This window comes from Chiloscyllium plagiosum, unplaced genomic scaffold (genome assembly GCF_037043375.1).
Source record: "Chiloscyllium plagiosum isolate Xiang-an unplaced genomic scaffold, Cpla_swu_hap1 HiC_scaffold_22, whole genome shotgun sequence".
Lineage (NCBI taxonomy): Eukaryota > Metazoa > Chordata > Chondrichthyes > Orectolobiformes > Hemiscylliidae > Chiloscyllium > Chiloscyllium plagiosum.
The window spans coordinates 78,820,669-78,840,353 of record NW_028270160.1 but is presented as its reverse complement, the minus strand read 5'-3'; the positions used below and the strand labels follow the sequence as shown (position 1 = coordinate 78,840,353).

General features: G+C 45.5%; 1 long non-coding RNA gene across 2 annotated transcripts; it reads left to right on the top strand.

The window, feature by feature from the left end:
* The first annotated feature begins 124 nt into the window (after positions 1–124).
* LOC148146067 (uncharacterized) lies at positions 125–17,464 on the top strand. Of its 2 annotated transcripts, none has more exons than XR_015761031.1 (3): positions 125–558; positions 6,484–6,663; positions 14,297–17,464. It is a non-coding gene; the product is annotated as an uncharacterized LOC148146067 (long non-coding RNA). The 2 variants fall into 2 exon arrangements; XR_015761032.1 differs by having other exon boundaries at positions 125–596.
* The last annotated feature ends 2,221 nt before the right edge of the window (positions 17,465–19,685 follow it).

The window sequence follows — 19,685 nt, the reverse complement described above, 5'->3', positions numbered from 1 at the left end:
TCTCTCTGTGACCTCTTTGTAACCCCTCTCCCTCTATAACCCCTCTCCTCCACTAACTCATCCCTCTCCCTCAGTAACTCCTCTCTCTCTTTCCTCCTCTCTCTGTCCCTCTGTAACTCCTCTCTCTCTCTCACTAACTCCTCTCTTTCTCTGTCCCTCAGTAACTCCTCTCCTCCCTCTCCCTCTGTAACTCTCTCTCTCTCTCTCTCGGTAACTCCTCTCTGTCTCTCTCGGTAACTCCTCCCGCCCTCCTCTGGTTGAAACCCAGCCAATGTTCCGTTGTTTCTCTGTCGGAGTCCGGGCTCCTCTCGCTCCTGTCTGCCTGCCTGACTACAGGCGTTTCCTTCCCCGGTCTCTGCTTCTCTCCGGCCGTTCCTGGACCGGTGTTGCCCGGGTGAAGTAAACGAGAGGATCGCGATGGTGTGCAGTCTGGATCGGAGAACCTACAACCATAGAGACACAGAGCCAGCCAAGTCCTATTGGACCCACGCCCCAGCCTGAGCTGGGATGCTCTTTCAGGAAGGAACCTGCCATCGAGCCCACAACAATGTGGGAGGGGTAATCCTTGGATGAAGAGAGGACCAGGAGACGGGAAGGTGGTTGCCTGTTTGTATTGTGACTCTTAACTGCCGTTGGGCTATTAGGGATGGCCAATAAACACTGGTCTGGCTAACGGTGCCCCCCACCCCATGAACTTATTTGAAAAAAAGTGGCAATAGTAAATCAAATTAAATCAAACTTCACCACCCGTCATCTGTCTCTCTCTCTGATGCGAAATTGGAATTATGGTGATTTGACCGTTCATAATAAAGCAGTGAACCTGAGCACAGCAAGTTGATATGAATCCAAAAAAAAATGCCCCTGGCTGAAAGTGGCTCAGAGGTTAGCATTGCTGGAACACAGTGCCAGGAACCAGAGTTTGATTCCAGCCTTGGGTGGCTGTGTGGAGTTTTGCATGTTGTCTGCTTGGGTACCCTTCGGGTGCTCTGATTTCAAAGATGTTCAAGTTAGGTGGATTGGCCATGCTGAATTGCCCATAATGTCCAGGCTAGGTGGGTTACCATATCCCCACACACACACATACACACACAGCAGAACACTCCTGCAGGTTTAGGCAATGCTCAATCTAATGCAACATCCTGGTGGATCTCCTTTGCCCCCCCCCTCCAGTACAATCACATCCTTCCTATAATGCGGTGACCAGAACTGCACACAGTATTCCAGCTGTGGTCTCACCAAAATCCTGTAAAGCTCCAACACTACACCTCCCTGCTCATGTATTCAGTGGCTTTGATCCTTCTTAATTCCCTTACCTGCCTATCCTGCTGGCTTCACGGATGGCTGGACACACAAACCAGGATCTGTCTAATCTTCTGTGCTTGCCAGGGTCCTCCTATTTAACGTGTACTCCCTTGCCATTTTAGTCCTCCGGAAATGCATGTCACAGAAATTTGGGCATTCAGTAGCACAGAATGGAGAAAAAAAATGACTGGCATCAAGACCTGGCATCTTTTAAGCATTGTAACTGTGCCCACATACATTCCATCACAAACCACTCTGGGGAAAAAAGAGTTGCTCCTCAATCTTTAATTTTTTTTCCTCTGACCTTACAAACATGGCCCTGAGTCTGAACTCCCCCACACTAGGGAAAAGACCCTTGTCATTCACTGTCATGATTTTATAAACCTCAACACGGTCACCCCTCAATTTCCTATGCTGCAGTGAAAAACACGTACAGTTCTGATGTGGATCCTTCAGAGAGGGGACAGAATATGTTTACCAGGACGTTGGCTGGAATGGGGGAATTTTACCTGTGAAGAAAGATTGGATAGACTGGGTTTGTTTCCACTAGAATGCAGGAGGTTGAGGGGTTTGTAAAATTGTGAATGGGCATGGATAGGGTGGAAAGTATGAGGCCTTTTCTCAGGGTGGAAGAGTCAGTTACTCGGGGACACAGGTTCAAGGTGCAGGGGTCAGGGGGGTGTTCAAAAGAGATATGTGAGGCATGTTTATCATGGAAAGGATGGTGAGTTCATGGAACACACTGCCAGAACAAACAATGGAAGCAGACACAATTGTAGCTTTCAAGAAGCATCCAGCAGCAGGCATGAATAGGAAGGGAACAAGGGAATACGGATCCTGTAAGTGAAGACAATTTTAATATGGAAGGCAAAATGTGTCAGTGCAGGCTTGGATGGTTGAAGGGCCTGTTCCTGTGCTGTAATGTTCTTTGTAAAATGTCCCCAGCCTCTCCAGTCTATTTTTATATCTCAAACCCTGCACTCCTGGCAACATCCTGGTGAATCTTTTCTGAACCGTCTCCAGTTTAATAATATCCTTCCTACAGCAGCGTGAGCAGAACAGGACACAGTCTTCCAGAATTGGCCTTACCAACTTCCTGTCTAACCTCAGCACACCATCCCAACTCCAATATTCAGAGAGCTGAACAATGAAGGTCATCACACTCCAGCAGGCATTGTTTCACCCTGACTCCCCTTGTAACTGTCCACATCTCGCTGGGACACTGATATGAAACATCTTGGCTCTTTGATTCGACCAAGTCTCATTTCCTACTGTTCCTGTGTATCCCTCAGAACACGAATGTAATGTGCATTCCCATGGCAACATCACAATGACATACTTGTTTGTGGATTCACATGAAGTGGGCATCACTGACTGGGACAGCCTTGTTATCCATCCCCCTAATCTCTATGGCATAAATGATAAGGAACTCTCCTCTTTAACTCCACTGTCCTTGTGTTTTAAGAACCCTGACCACAAATGCAAAGTCACATGGGGAGAGAGCTCCAGGATTCTGTCCCAGAAAAACTGAACGAAGGATGGTTAATTTCAAAGTTTGGATTAAGGGTGAAAGGGATAGTAACTGCAGAAGGAGTAGTGTCATATTGCTGGCCTTGTCTTCAAGGTGATATTCATGTTGGGTTTACAAGGTGCTGTTGAGGGACCCTTCCTGAATTACTCTAGTAAATCCATAGGTTTGTTTCCAGGAAAAATGGACAGGATTCATCAGAGAAGGGAAATGCAAATTGCTCAAAGTCTTATGAGATGATAACATGGAGGGCCCAAGCAGCTGAAGGCCGGTGGAGTGATGGAATTAGGGGATGGTCAAGAGGCTGGAATCGCAGGAGGGCTGACATCATGGAGTGATAATGAGCAATTGATGTTACAGCGAAGAGAGGGTTATTGGGACTGGAGGAGGTTTCAGAGATAGGGTGGGGTGTAGGGGGTGAAGGAGGTTCTGGAATTAGGGAAGGTGTCAGGGCTGGATGAGGTTACAGAGATAGGGAGGAGTGTACTGGGTGGAGGGGTTACAGAGTCATAGAGATGTACAATGCAGAAACAGTCCCATCAATCCAACTCATCCATGCCGACCAGTTCTCCTAACCTAATCTTGACTCAATTGCCCGCACTTGGCCCATATCCCTCTGCACCTTTCTCGTTATATATCAATCCAGATGCCTTTTAAATGCTGTAATTGTACCAGCCTCCACCACTTCCTCTGGCAGCTCATTCCATACACGCACCACTCCTGAGCCCATTGGCCCATCTCATCAAGATCCTGTTGTACTCTGAGGTAACCTTCTTTGCCATCCACTACACCTCTAGTTTTGGTGTCATCTGCAAACTTACTAACTGTATCCCCTATGTTCACATCCAAATCATTATATAAATGATGAAAAGCAGTGGACCCAGCACCGATCCTTGTGGCACACCACTGTCACAGGCCTCGAGTCTGAAAAGCAACTCTCCGCCATCGCCCTCTGTCTTTTACCTTCAAAGTCAGTTCTGTATCCAAATGGCTAGTTCTGCTTGTACTCCATGAGATCTAACCTTGCTAACCAGTCTACCATGGGGATCCTTGTCGAACACCTTACTGAAGTCCACATAGATTGCGTCTACCGCTCTGCCCTTATCAATCCTCTTTGTTACTTCTCTGAACAAACTCAGTCAAGTTAGTGAGACATGATTTCCCACACACAAAGCCATGTTGACTATTCCTAATCAGTCCTTGCCTTTCCAAATACATGTAAATCCTATCCGTCAGGATTCCCTCTAACAACTTGCCCGCCACCAATGTCAGGCTTCCCGGTCTATAGCTTCTCTCAGCTTTAAAGCATCACCTTTTCATTCTGAGGCTATGTCCTCTGGTTCTAGTCTCTCCTACTCGTGGAAACACCTTTCCACATCCAGCCTATCACGGGGTCTCAGTATTCTGTAAGTTTCAATCAGATCTCCCTCACTCTTCTGAACTCCATTGAGTCCAGACCCAGAGTCCTCAGCCACTCCTCATGTGACAAGCTTTTCATTCCTGGGATCATTCTTATAAAATGCCTCAGGAATGCTCTTAACTTACTATTGTGAGAGATGACATTACATTGAATTACATGTTTTGACTGCAGGCTATAAAACGACCGAACTTTAGCAGCAAGCTATGTTAGTGTCCCTTTCTCACTGACTGCTGCTATCTCCTCAACAGTTTGAAGGGTCTATGATGTGTAGATACTAGACAGTACAAACTGAGCGGACACATCTCTCTGTAATGAGAACAACCCATGGTCGACTCAGACTATGTGGACTTTACCTTTACCTTCACCAAGCATACATTAATATGATTAAGAAAACATTTACTCAGCAACAGGAATGTTGGATGATTACAAAAATAACTTGGTCCACATATATTTTGCCCGAACCATGGTTGCTACCATATAACCAAAAACAATTATACATGTGGAAGTCTAAACCCAGTTTATTCATCCTAGACGTGTGTTGCAATTCAGTTCTTTCTGTTTTCTTGTCTTTGACAGTGCATTACCCTACAATGTAGGTATGTCTGCTCTCATGTATGTTCACCCTGTTCAATGTCCTTGTCTTTGTCTTCATCTTCACTCTCAGAAGATTACTGCTGATCCCCTATTTCCTCTGCCGCCAGTCCACACCCTGTTTGTCAACTGCACTTGAGAAAGGCATAGTGCACCATTTCTGATCTATACTGCAATGCTCCACTGGAGCTTCCAACTCAGCTTGAAGTGGTTGAGTTATGATTGTTCAACTATGGCCCTTATGGAAACATGGGCAGTATTGTATCTTCATTTTGCCGTTGCCTCAGGGACGCACTAGCACCTTGATAACATTCATAGACCCTTATTTCAAGGAGGTTGGAGTGTAAGAGTAGGGAAGACTTGCTGCAACTGACAAAGGTACTGGTGAGACCACACAGAGTCATACAACATGGAAACAGACCGTCTGTTCCAACAAAGCCTTGCCGAACATTATCCCAAACTAAACACGTTCCACCTGCCCGCTCCTGGCCCATAGCCCTCCAACCCTTTCCCACTCATGTACTTATCCAAATGTCTTTTAAATCTTATAATTGTACCCACATCCTCCCTTTTCTCAGGAAGTTCATTCCACATGCGAACCACCCAATGCATAAAGAAAGTTCCTCATCTTTTTAAAATCTCTTTCCTCTCACTTTAAAAATGTGTCCCCCTAGTCTTGAAACACCCACCCTTGGGAAAAGACAAGTCGCATCAACTCTATCCATACCCATCATTCTTTTATAAACTTCTATCAATCTCGAGTAATGTGGGCAGTTTTGGTCCCTTTGTTTGGGGAAATTTCATTGGAGGCAGTTGAGAGAAGGTCTACTAGGCTAATCCCCAGAGAGCAGGCATTGTCTAAATAGCAAATGCTAAACAGGCTGGGACTCTACTCACTGGAACTTAGAAGATCTAACTGAAAAATATGGGATTCTTAAGGGGTCTTACAGGGAAAATGCTGAGAGGAGGTTTCTTGTCATGGGGGAGTCTAGGACCAGAAAGCATGGTCTCAGAATCAAGGGGTGCCAGTTTAAGACTGAAATGAGGAAGAATATCTTCCCTTTGTGTCTTTGAAAGTCCTTGTCACAGTGCCCCCTGTCAGGGCTGAGTCCTTGTGTATAGTTAAGGCTGAGATGGATAGATTCTTGATCAGTCAGGGAATCAAGGCTTCCAGGGAAGGTGAAAGTGAGGAATGTTGGATCAGTCACGATCCTATAGAATGGTGGACCAGGATCAAGAACTTAAGGGCCTACTCCTGTTCCTGTTTCTTATGGCATTATTGTCATGTGGTCATCCTGAGCACTAACCTACTGTTCTGGAAATCATGGTGTCGAATACTACCACAGTAATGGTGAAATATGAATTCAATAAAATCTGGATTTAAAAACTACCCTGTGATGACCATATAACCATTGTTGATTCTCAGATTACAGGTTTATTAGTGAAATTGCAGATCCATGGCAATTCCGTTGGCTCTTAACTGACATCTGAAATAGTCAAGTAAGACACTCAGTTCAAAGGTAATAATGGATGGAAAACAAATGGCAGCCTTACCAAAAAAGCCACAACCCAGGAAAGAATAACAAGAAAAGAAACATGTTATAAACCAAATTTAGAGAATTTTTCATTTAATTCCCTGCAGCTCTTCTTCTGTGGCCCAAGGTCTTTGGAAGGAGGCAGGATCTCGGGACTTGTCTTCTACATCAACATCATGGCAGCTCCAAGACGGTCTGAAACAATCCTTCAAACTCTGGCATCGATGGTTCCATATAAGTTAAACATTGTTGAAGTGACAAAACCTTTCCACTCTCCAGCTCTGCAGGTTGGTGATAGGGCAGTCTGAAAGCAATATGGGTACAGGCTACAGCTGAGGGAAGGTAGTGATGGCAGAGAATCCCACTGCCCAGGTTTCTTGGCTGTCCTTGTTATGGGTGAATGATGTAATCAAGTGTAATCTGGAGAAAGAGGCATCAGTGACAGCTTGAATGCATTTGCAGGTCTGAAAATGTGTTGCTGGAAAAGCGCAGCAGGTCAGGCAGCATCCAGGGAACAGGAGAATCGATGTTTCGGGCATAAGCCTTCCTGAAGAAGGGCTTATGCCCGAAACATCGATTCTCCTGTTCCCTGGATGCTGCCTGACCTGCTGCGCTTTTCCAGCAACACATTTTCAGCTCTGATCTCCAGCATCTGCAGACCTCACTTTCTCCTGCATTTGCAGGTCGCCTCAACTGGGAGATGCTACAAAAGACTCGATGTAAAATATATGTGTGTGTAAAATGTATGGGATTTTGAACTAATGACAAATATGTTTTGTCCTAATTACTTGAAAGCACTTAATAATTATCTAGGTATGTTTTTCTGGAACCATGACTTAAAGGTGGAATGTGCCTCCTGGAATAATGATGGTTATTTGTTATATTGTGTTAGTTTGTAAGAAAAATCATTGACAGATTTTGTTCTGAGCAAGGATCACTGGACCCAAAACATTAACTCCTGATTTCTCTCCACAGATGCTGCCAGACCTGCTGAGTTTTTTTTTGTTTTTGGAATGACTGCAGTTTTTGAATAGGAAATGGGACTTTACTTTGTGTTTTGAAATATTTTATAATACATTGCAAATAGAAAGGAAAACAAAGAACTGCAGATGGAACTGGAGATCTGAAAGAACCAAATTCAAAACATGCCTGAGAAATTCAGAGGCTCTGGTAACATCTGTGGCAAGAGAAACACAGTTAACGCTGAGTCTAGTGTGGCTGTTCCTCAGAACTCTGTTTCTCTTTCCATGGATGCTGTCAGACCTGCTGAGTTTCTCCAGCATTTTCGATGTTTGTTTTGATTTCCAACATGCACAGTTTTTGCCTTTCGTCAGATCTGAAGATAAAGCTGTTCATATCTGTGTCTTAGGGGACACTGTTTGCAAGTAATCCATGGCTGATACATGAAACAATAAAGACATTTGAGAGTGCAGGTGGGAGACAATTTAAAACAAGGAAAAAGAGTAAGTGCTGAGGGAATGCAGCAAGTTTGCAGCATCTGTGGAAAGAAAGACAGACAGAGTTAACATTTTGAGTTCAATGTTCAGATTTCATGACAATTTAAGGTCTCCTCTGAATGACAGAACCTCCCACTAGTTCTGTTCTGGTGGCTCAGGACTGATGTTCATGTTCAAGTTTTGTACAAGGGCCAGATCCTACTCAAATGGCTACAGTTTAAGCAGTTAAAGCCTGTGTAAATTTTGGGAATTAATATGAGGGTTTTGCAATTAAAGCCCAGCTACCAAGCCAAATCAAGCTACAATTGAAAATAATGCATTTCCATTGGCTCAGAACAAGGCAAACAAACAAAATAAATTAATTGCAAGAATGTTTCATCATTGAGTTTAGTCTGCCCTTCCCTCTGAACATAATAAAACTGCAATGAACAATGCACCTGTTTCTAGAATTTGATTTATTTCAACAATAAATACTTTGTACAGTGAGCAATAAAATCTGGCTGAGGACACAGGACAGTGAATATTTTCTCTGTGCTGACATTTGAAACACAGATGGAAGTGATATGGGATATTTTGGAACTATCATGGTCCCTGAATCACTAAAGATTAGCTATGTAAGTAAGATACATATGGAAATCCTGATGATATGACTTGCACGTTTCAAATTCCCATGACCTTCTGTCGACCCCTCTCCCTGACCATCAAGAACACCCAAGGCTTAACACCCAGCTCCCTGTGTACCAGCTCCCCAGCCTGTGATATCCTACCTTGGTTTATTTAGACATTTCAAAGCAATCCTCTGCCTTCTGCACGGAGTTTCAGTCACAGACATTGCAAAGTCCTCGTTAGTTTCCTGGCAGCTGTTTGCTAAATCTAGGCTTCAACCACCTATTGGGTAACTAAACTCCTGATAGCATCATCACACACACTGAATCCCCTTTCCCATCTATCATCTGTTCCTTTGTCCATGTGATTACTATCCAAACCCACACATTACCTTCTGAATACTCAGTGACCGAGTGAGTAAGCTAACCTCCAGATCCAGTCCCACAAACCTCCAGACCCTCTGAACCCTGTCAGCTGAAACTACAAACATACATCATGGATCATCTGATTTCAGCCCCACCCCTTACCCTCCCCTTATCTGACCTGTCAAACACTTTGACTGTTAGAACCATCCTCCAAACCAGAACTGACCAGAAAACACCACCACCCACACATTCTAATTACTCCCACCAACTGGACTCTGCAATTCAACCTCAACCATCCAGCTTTTGCCCCCAAACAGACACAATTACCCCCATTGAAATGCATTGACACAATAGAGTCAGGCCCGATTATACTGCCCCTTTTCCCAACTATCCGGATACACTCAAGGCAGAATGACCAGCTCATCCTTGTACCAGCTCAGCAATCTGCATTATCCAATCTTTGTTTATTTATCAAAGCCATCCTCTGAAATGTGAAGGAAGGATGTGACTCAGGAAACACATAGATTTGACAACAATCTTCTGTGAAGATTGCAGCTCTGTATCAGCTGAGCGACAGAATTCCATGATTATGTGCGATGAATCTGTCACAGTCACATTCCATCAAGTTGCTCTGGAGGGTTTCAGAGATCAGAACTCTGGGTCGGGGACAGAATTGTCACATTTGATGGATTTGCAACCAGAATTCTTGAGACCAAAGTTTGGTTTCTGGTCACTGGATTCAAAACGTTAACTCTGATTTCTCTTCACAGATGCTGCCAGACCTGCTGAGCTTTTCCAGCAATTTCTGTTTTTGTTTCTGATTTACAGTATCTGCAGTTCCTTCCATTTTATTTGGTTATCAAGGACCTGAATGCTCAGCAATTGTCCAATATAAAATGTTCAAATAGCCAATCACTACGAGACAGAGACTAACACTTAATAAGTCTGTTGTCCACCTGTAAACTTGTGAAATACTGACTCTCTTTGTTGCTGTGCTGCGTAACTGACTTACTCAAGGGCTAATGCAACAGGCCAGACAGACAGTAAGTCAGGTGGCATGTGAGACAGTATTGAATGCCCATTGAATGCTCATTGGCATTTGGTGCTAAAAGTTTGGATTATGACGCAGTCTGGATAAATTAGATATTGCAAACAGGAGATAATCAAATGGACAGTCACTATTTTCAATAATATAAAAGAAAGAACTGTGGATGTTGGAAATCTGAGACACAAATAGAAATTGCTGGATATTTCTCTCTGCATTCTCTCTACAAATGCTGCCAGACCCATGGAGTTAACATTTTGACCCTTTTGCAGAATTGGACTTGAAATGTTAACACTACTTTCTCTCCACTGGCTTCAATAAGCAGCTCTTCCACCCCCATTTTGGAGCAGATATTTTAATCTTCATTTGCTGAGTAACATCAACTCAGACAGCTCAGTTTCCAGATATGAAAGTTTGTGTTTTGGAAATGTGCATGCAATTTAAATCCCTCTCATTTGCCCTGTTGAAAAGACTTTGGCTTCTTTTGATGAGCAACATAAAGACAGACCGTTTTCCCAAGATACAAATATAAATGGTTTCTGTTCATATGAGCCTGTCCAATATGTTTGTATTTAAACAAATCAAAATAATAGCTCTGTATCTGAGCTTTTGTGTCAACTTAAACAAATCCATAGCACACATTGATGTAAATAAATACAGCATGAGGACAGTTAGGGGAAAGCAGCCACTCAAGGGGCTGATCGATAGGCCCCCTGATGTGAGACATGAAGAGATATTGGCTGCTTGTGACAGTGAGATGGCAATCATCATTGCTGACTTGAATCTACACAAAGACTGTGTAAATCAGGTTGGCAGCAGTAACGTGGATGAGAGGTTATTGATGACCTTCGAGAAAGTATCTTAAAGCTGCATGTTCTGAAGCAACCAGACAGAAGGTTATGTTATTATCATCTTATTGATACTGTGTAATGTGACAGGATTTATGAAACAATCTCAGTGTAAAGGCTCTCCTACGTAGCAGCCATCACAATATAATTCAATTTTACATCCAATTTGAATGGACGAAGATTGACTCTGAGGTAAGTATTTCAAAATTAAACAAGGTCCACTCTGCGGGCTTGTAAACGAAGCCAGCTGAAGTGAATGGCATAACTGGCTCAGAGAGAGATCAGTAGAGACAGTGATGGCAGAGATTTAAGAGGATACCTCAGAATATTCAAATGAAGTATATTCTGACTGAAACAAGAGACTTTAAAGGGAGGACTCGCTTTCTGTGGTTGCAAGGTGAATTTTGATGGAATCAGTCCGGCATGGTCAACTCTCAGCTGGGGGGATGGTGATCTCTCCGCCTGGCATGGTGATCTCCCAGCCTGGCATGGTGATCTCTCAGCCTGGCACGGTGATCTCTCGGCCTGACGTGGCAAACTCTTAACCCAGCGTGTTGATCTCTCAGCCCGGCTTGGGGATCTCTCAGCCCGGTGTGGTGATCTCTCGGCCCAGTGTGATGATCTCTCAGCTCGGTGTGGTGATCTCTCAGCTCGGTGTGGTGATCTCTCAGCTCGGTGTGGTGATCTCTCAGCCCGGTGCGGTGATCTCTCAGCTCGGTGTGGTGATCTCTCAGCCCGGTGTGGTGATCTCTCAGCTCGGTGTGGTGATCTCTCAGCTCAGTGTGATGATCTCTCAGCTCGGTGTGGTGATCTCTCAGCTCGGTGTGGTGATCTCTCAGCTCGGTGTGGTGATCTCTCAGTTCGGTGCGGTGATCTCTCAGCTCGGTGTGGTGATCTCCCGGCCCGGTGTGGTGATCTCCCAGCCTGGTGTGGTGATCTCTCAGCCCGGTGTGGTGATCTCTCAGCCCGCTGTGGTGATCTCTCGCACCGGTGTGGTGATCTCTCAGCTCGGTATGGTGATCTCTCAGCCCGCTGTGGTGATCTCTCGGCCCGGTGTGATGATCTCTCAGCTCGGTGTGGTGATCTCTCGGCCCAGTGTGATGATCTCCCAGCCCGGTGTGGGGGTCTCTCAGCCCGGTGTGGGGATCTCTCAGCCCGGTGTGGTGATCTCTCAGTTCGGTGTGGTGATCTCTCGGCCCAGTGTGATGATCTCTCAGCCCGGTGCGGTGATCTCTCGGCCCGGTGTGGGGGTCTCTCAGCCCGGTGTGGTGATCTCTCAGTTCGGTGTGGTGATCTCTCGGCCCAGTGTGATGATCTCTCAGCCCGGTGCGGTGATCTCTCGGCCCGGTGTGGGGGTCTCTCAGCCCGGTGTGGGGATCTCTCAGCCCGGTGTGGGGATCTCTCAGCCCGGTGCGGTGATCTCTCGGCCCGGTGTGGGGGTCTCTCAGACCGGTGTGGTGATCTCTCAGACCGGTGTGGTGATCTCCCAGCCCGGTGTGGTGATCTCTCAGCCCGGTGTGGTGATCTCTCAGTTCGGTGTGGTGATCTCTCAGTTCGGTGTGGTGATCTCTCAGCCCGGTGCGGTGATCTCTCAGCCCGGTGCGGTGATCTCTCAGCCCGGTGTGGTGATCTCTCGGCCCGGTGCGGTGATCTCTCAGCCCGGTGCGGTGATCTCTCAGCCCGGTGCGGTGATCTCTCAGCCCGGTGTGGTGATCTCTCAGCCCGGTGCGGTGATCTCTCGGCCCGGTGCGGTGATCTCTCAGCCCGGTGTGGTGATCTCTCAGCCCGGTGTGGTGATCTCTCGGCCCGGTGTGGTGATCTCTCAGCTCGGTGTGGTGATCTCCCAGCCCGGTGTGGTGATCTCTCGGCCCAGTGTGATGATCTCTCAGCTCGGTGTGGTGTTCTCCCAGCCCGGTGCGGAGATCTCTCGGCCCGGTGCGGTGATCGCTCAGCCCGGTGTGGGGATCTCTCAGCCCGGTGCGGTGATCTCTCAGCTCGGTGTGGTGATCTCCCAGCCTGGTGTGGTGATCTCTCGGCCCAGTGTGATGATCTCTCAGCTCGGTGTGGTGATCTCCCAGCCCGGTGCGGAGATCTCTCGGCCCGGTGCGGTGATCTCTCAGTTCGGTGTGGTGATCTCCCAGCCCGGTGTGGGGATCTCTCAGTTCGGTGTGGTGATCTCTCGGCTCAGCATGATGATCTCTTGGCTCAGCGTGATGATCTCCCAGCCTGGTGTGGTGATCTCTTGGCCCATCCTGATGATCTCTCAGCCCAGTCTGATGATCTCTCGGCCTGGTGTAGTGATCTCTCGGCCCAGCATATGCAGTCTCTTGGCCAGCTGTCGCCTTAGCACGGACCTCTGATCTCAAGGTGATTCTTTGAAGTGCGGTCCAAATGAGATTAAGCACTTAAGAAAGACTGTAATGTTTGAACCTGCGTCTTTATTCCTTTATTTTCCACTTAAAAGTAAGAATGTCTGCAACGTGTAACTTTTAAACTTACATCGTGTGTTTTATGCTATAGTATATTTACTTTAAAAATAAAAATTGTTGAATTTTTAACATTGTTCTTTCTTCATACTGTGGGCGGCACAGTGGCACAGTGGTTAGCACTGCTGCCTCACAGCGCCAGAGACTCGGGTTCAGTTCCCTCCTCAGGCGACTCTCTGTGTGGAGCTTGCGCATTCTCCCCGTGTCTGCGTGGGTTTCCTCCGGGTCCTCCGGTTTCCTCCCACAATCCAAAAATGTGCAGGTTAGGTGAATTGGCCATGCTAAATTGCCCGTAGTGTTAGGTGAAGGGGTAAATGTAGGAGTATGGGTCTGGGTCGTATATGCTTCGGCGGGTCGGTGTGGACTTGTTGGGCCGAAGGGCCTGTTTCCACCAGGTAAGTAATCTAATCTAATCTAATACCTTCTTCTTAAGATTCTGTGCCGAAGTATTTGTCCCGAAGATGGTGCATTATACACTTCTCACTGTATTCCTGGACCTTTGTACTGAATACATGTGACAATAAAATCAAAATCAAATTACAGACAAAAAAAAGAAGAGTTGGAATAACTATTGGAAAACTTAGCAGGATAATGGGTTATTTATCTCATAAACAGCAACTGCTCCAATAGAGTAACACATCCTTGGCGCAGGCAAATTCAGTAAAATAGATTGTCTCACATGCAATTCTGGACAAGGACTGTAATAGAGTTGTTCAAGATTACATTTACTTTCAGTGTTCTGGAAACAGTTCAATATTTATTTATCCCTTTAAATCTTTCCTATTCATGTCCCTGTCCAAATGTCTTCGAAATGTTGTAATTGTACCTGCCTGGACCACTTTCTCTGGCAGCTCATTCCATACACACACCCCCCCTGCATGAAAATGTTCCCCCTCAGGGAGGGAGTAGTGTAATAAAGGAGGGAGTCTTGTTACAACTGCACGGTCACTGTTTAGACCACATATTGCGCTCAGTTTTGGTTTCCTTTATGAAAATGATATACTTACATTGGAAGCAGTTCAGAGAAGTCTCAGTTCCTGGGAGGAAGGGATCCTTGTTTCAAAACTCCAATTAACCTGGATTAGAAACAGTAACTCTCTTATCCCTCCACAGATGCTGCCAGACCTGCTGCGGTTCTCCAGTGATTTCTTTTTGGTGTGCTCCAAGAGGTTTATATCTAGAATAATCAATACCCCGGAGTGAGTTACGGACTGGAATCTAATCAAGGGATTCGAAGTAGTGATCTGACTGGAAAGACACTGGAATTCTGAAAATGTGATTGCACTGAAATTTTTGTCTCAATAGTATCCAGCTGAGGTGTCTTTTTAAAAGTAAAACTCAATATTCAAACTTCCATGTGCACTAGTCTGGCAAAGCCACATCTGGGACTGTATCCTCCAAGGTCAGTCTGTATCTCAGCGACCTAGAGTTGTTTCATAGCATCCCTGTTGCAGTGTTTTAAATGCAGGAAGAGCTCACTGAACAGAGAAGAACAAAGAACAATGCAGCACAGGAACAGGCCCTTCGGCCCTCCAAGCCTGCGCTGCCTGCGCTTACCCTGTTACGGTGGCCCAGTGGTTAGCACTGCTGCCTCACAGCGCCAGAGACCCGGGTTCAATTCCCGCCTCAGGCGACTAACTGTGTGGAGTTTGCACGTTCTCCCTGTGTCAGTGTGGGTTTCCTCCGGGTGCTCCGGTTTCCTCCCACAGTCCAAAAGATGTGCAGGTCAGGTAAATTGGCCATGCTAAATTGCCCGTAGTGTTAGGTAAGGGGTAAATGCAGGGGTATGGGTGGGTTGCGCTTCGGCGGGGTGGTGTGGACTTGTTGGGCCGAAGGGCCTGTTTCCACACTGTAAGTAATCTAATCTAATCTAATCTAATCTAACCCTTCCATACTAAAACTGTCTTCATTTCCAGGATCCGTATCCCTCTATTCCCTTCCTATTTGTGTATTTGTCCAGGTATTCCCTTGAATGCTGCTAATGTGTCTGCTTCTATCACTTCCTCTGGCAGTACATTCCAGGCACTCACCACCCTTTGTGTGAAAAACGGGCCTTCTACATCTCTTTTAAACTTCCCTCCTTGTGGTTTGAACCTGTGCCCCTCGTAATTGATGCCCCAACCTGTGGAAAAGCCTCATATTTCCACTTCATCCAATGCCATTCACAATCTTATAAACTTCTACATTCCAATGTAAACAAATCCAGTCTATCCAAACTTTCTTCATAGCTAAAACCACTCATACTAAGGCAACACCCTAGCAAACCTTTTCTGTATCCTGTCTAAAGCATCAACGTCCTTCTAGTAGTGTGGTGACCAGAACTAGACACAATATTCCAAGTGCAGCCAAACTAAAGTTCTACAAAGCTGAAGCATAACTTTCCTATCATAGAAACCATAGAATCCTTACAGTGTGGAAACAGGCCATTTGGCCCAACAAGTCCACACCGACCCTCTGAAGATATCCCACGCAGATCCATTCCCCTCCCCTATTATTCCACATTTCCCCTGAATAATGCGCCTACCTTACACATCCCTGAACGCTATGGGCAATCTAGCTTGGCCAATTCACCTAACCCACACATCTTTGGACTACTGTTATACTCAATGCCCATTCCAATGAAGGCAAGCATGCCATAGGCCTTTTTACTCCCTTATCCACCAGCAAGAAAGGAAGCACATGTCAGGTAAAAACAGGAGAGATCGAGTGAATCCTTAGAAGAGTATACGTAAGAGAGAAATCAGGAGGGCAAAAAGGGGACATGAGATAGCTTTGGCAAATAGAGTTAAGGAGAATCCAAAGGACAAATAAATTAAGGACAAAAGGGTAACTGGGGAGAGAATAGGGCCCCTCAAAGATCAGCAAGGTGGCCTTTGTGTGGAGCTGCAGGAGATTAAACGAGTATTTTGCATCAGTATTTACTATGGAAAAGGACATGGAAGATATAGAATGTAGGGAAATAAATGGTGACATCTTGAAAAATTACAGAGGAGGAAGTGCTGGATGTCTTGAAATGCATAAAAGTGGATAAATCCCCGGGACCTGATCAGGTGTACCTGGGAAATCTGTGGGAAGTGATTGCTGGACCTCCTACTGAGATATTTGTATCAGCGATAGTCACAGGTGAGGTGCTGGAAGACTGGAGGTTGGCTAACATGGTGCCACTGTTTAAGAAGGGTAGTAAGGACAAGCCAGGGAACTATAGACCAGTGAGCCTGATGTCGGTGGGTGGGCATGTTGTTGGAGGGAATTCTGAGGGACAGGATGTACATGTGTTTGGAAAAGCAAGGACTGATTAAGGATAGTCAATATGGCTTTGTGCGTGGGAAATCATGTCTTACAAACTTGATTGACATTTTTGAAGAAGTAACAGAGGATTGATGAGGGCAGAGCAGTAGATGTGATCTATATGTACTTCAGTAAGCTTTCGACAGAGCAAGGTTAGATCACATGGAATGCAGGGAGAACTAGCCATTTGGATATAGAACTGGCTCAAAGGTAGAAGACAGGATGGTGGAGGAGGGTTGTTTTTCAGACTGGAGGCCTGTGACCAGTGGAGTGACACAAGGATCGGTGCTGGGTCCACTACTTTTCAACATTTATATAAATGATTTGGATGTGAGCATGTTAGTAAATTTGCTGAAGACATCAAAATTGGAGGTGTAGTGGACAGTGAAGATTACAATGGGATCTTGATCAGATAGGCTAATGGCCCAAGGAGTCGCAGATGGAGTTTAATTTAGATAAATGTGAGGTGCTGCATTTTGGGAAAACAAATCTTAGCAGGATAGACACATTCATGGTAAGGTCCTAGGGAGTGTTGCTGAACAAAGAGACCTTGGAGTGCAGGTTCATAGTTCTATGAAAGCGTAGTGTCAAGTAGATAGGTTAGTGAAGAAGGCATTTGTTATGCTTTCCTTTATTGGTCAGAGTATTGAGTATAGGAGTTGGGAGGTCATGATGTGGCAGTACAGGACATTGGTTAAGGCACTGCTGGAATATTGTGTGCAATTCCAGTCTCCTTTCTATTGGAACGATATTGTGAAACTTGAAAGGGTTTAGTAAAGATTTGAAGGGATGTTGCCAGGGTTGGAGAATTTGAACTATAGGGAGAGGTTGAATAGGCTGGGACTTCTTTCCCTGGAGTGTCGAAGGCTGAGGGGTGGAGGTTTATAAAATCATGAGATAAATAAACAAAGTCTTTTCCCTGGGGTGTGGGAGTACAGAACTAGAGGGCATAGGTTTCGGGTGAGAGGGGAAAGATATAAAAGAGACCTAGGGGGCAACTTTTTCATTCAGAGGGTTTTACGTGAATGGAATGAGCTGCCAGAGGAAGTGGTGGTGGCTAGTACAATTGCAACATTGAAAAGGCATCTGGATGGGTATGTGAATAGGAAGGGTTTGGAGGGATATATGCCAGGTGCTGGCAGGTGGGACGAGATTGTTTTGGGATGGCATGGATGAGTTGGATGAAAGGGTCTGTTTCCATGCTGCATATCTCTATGACTCTATGACACTGTGACACTGCCACCTTTAGTGATCTGTGGATGTGTCCACCCAGATCCCTCTGCATGTTAATGCTCCGAAGGGTTCTGCCATTCACTATATAATTGCCAGCTGTAGTTGACCTTTCAAAATGCATCACCTCACATTTGTTGAGATTAAACTCCATCTGCCATTTTTCTGCCCATGCCTCCAACTGATCTATGTTCTGTTGTATCCTCTGACAATTGTCCTCATTATCCGCAAGTCCACCAATCTTTGTATGGTCCCAATCTTTGTATCTTCCACAAACGTACTAATTAGACTCGTCACATTTTCCTCCAAATTATTTTTAAAGGCCATGAACAGTAGAGGTTCCAGCTCTGATCCCTGTGAACACCTCTAGTCATAGCCCTCCATTCTGAAAAGCATCCTCCATCATCCCCTCTGTCTCCTATGATTGAGTCAGTTCTAAATAGGAAAATCCATCTTGCCAGCTCACCCCCGATACCATGTGACTTCACCTTTTGTACCAGTCTGCCATGAGGGACCTTGTCAAAGGTTTTACTGAAGTCCATGGAGACAACATCGACTGGTTTTCCCTCATCAATCATCTTCATCATCTCCTCAAAAAACGTGGTCAAGTTAGGAAGGCACGACCTCTCCCTCACACAACCATGCTGTCTGTCACTAATAAATCCATTTTCTTCTAAATGCAAATAGATCTTGTCCGTGTGAATATTTTCCAATCATTTCCCTACACTGACACAAGGCTCACAGTTCTGTAATTCCCGGGATTATCCCTGCTACCCTTCTTCAACAATGGGACAACATCAGCTATTCTCCAGTCCTCTGGGACCTCACCTGTGGCCAGAGAGAATACAAAGATGTCTGTCAATGCTGCAGCAATTTGTTCTCTTGTCTCCCTCAATATTCTGGGATCGATCCCATCAGGACCCAGGGACTTATTTACCTTAATACTTATGAAGACACACAGAATGTTTCTGTGTCCATGTTAACCTGATGTCATGAGGCTTCATGGGGTCTGGCATTAATGCTGAGCACTTCCAGAGCACAGCCCTCTTGACTGTATCCCACGGAGCTGTTCCCTCTGCTGGCTCTGTCCTGCCAGTGGGACAGGACCTGCCCTGAGATGGTCATTGTGTTGTCTGGGACATTGTCTGTAAAGTGGGATTCTGTGAGTGTGACCATGTTCGATTGTTGCTCGATTAGTTTGTGAGGAATATACTGCAGGTCAGTTTTAAGTGTTATACAAGAAAGAGTTAACACCTCTTGATTTCTTTCAATTTTAAAATCAAGCGGAACTAAATTTAGTTCTCGTTTGCTTCAATAATCAGAGTACACACCCGATTATTTCTCAATTCAGTAACTAAAGTAACCAGCTGAGTCACCTTCCCAACACACTGCCCGACCAAATACATTGAAAACGGCTTCGGGAAAGGCCTGAATTCAAATATAGTGCTGCTGCACCTCACTGTCCCTCCAGTAAAGAGTGATTCAATGATGGGATCTGAAATCTGTCCAGAGAGCTTCCAAACTGGATCCAGGCAGTTATTCAAATATCCCCTCACTACAGACAATTCAGAACTATCTCAGAGAGGGTGCAGAATATTCCCAAAGGGGAGAGGGACCAGCAGGATGTTGCTGTACACATTGGAACCCATGATACAGGATGGGAAAAGGACGAGGTTCTGAGGAGAGAAAATAGGAATTTAGGCAGGAACTTAAAAGTCGATCCCGGAGGGTAGTTGTTGGAGGGGGATGAGGGTGTGAGTCCTTTTAGGATAGAGAGTACGGGAAAGAATATCAGGCTTATATGATTTAACCAAATCAGAAATTATAGATGTACTTAATAAAAGCAGAGGGTTTAGTAAACGGATTCCCGCGGCTGGGTTTTGAGATTTCACTCCCTATTGCCGGTCTCCTCCCTCATTCATTCCATTTCACTGAGGCGCTATTTGACAGTAACTTTCTTAAAGGGGACAGGGACCCCATTCAA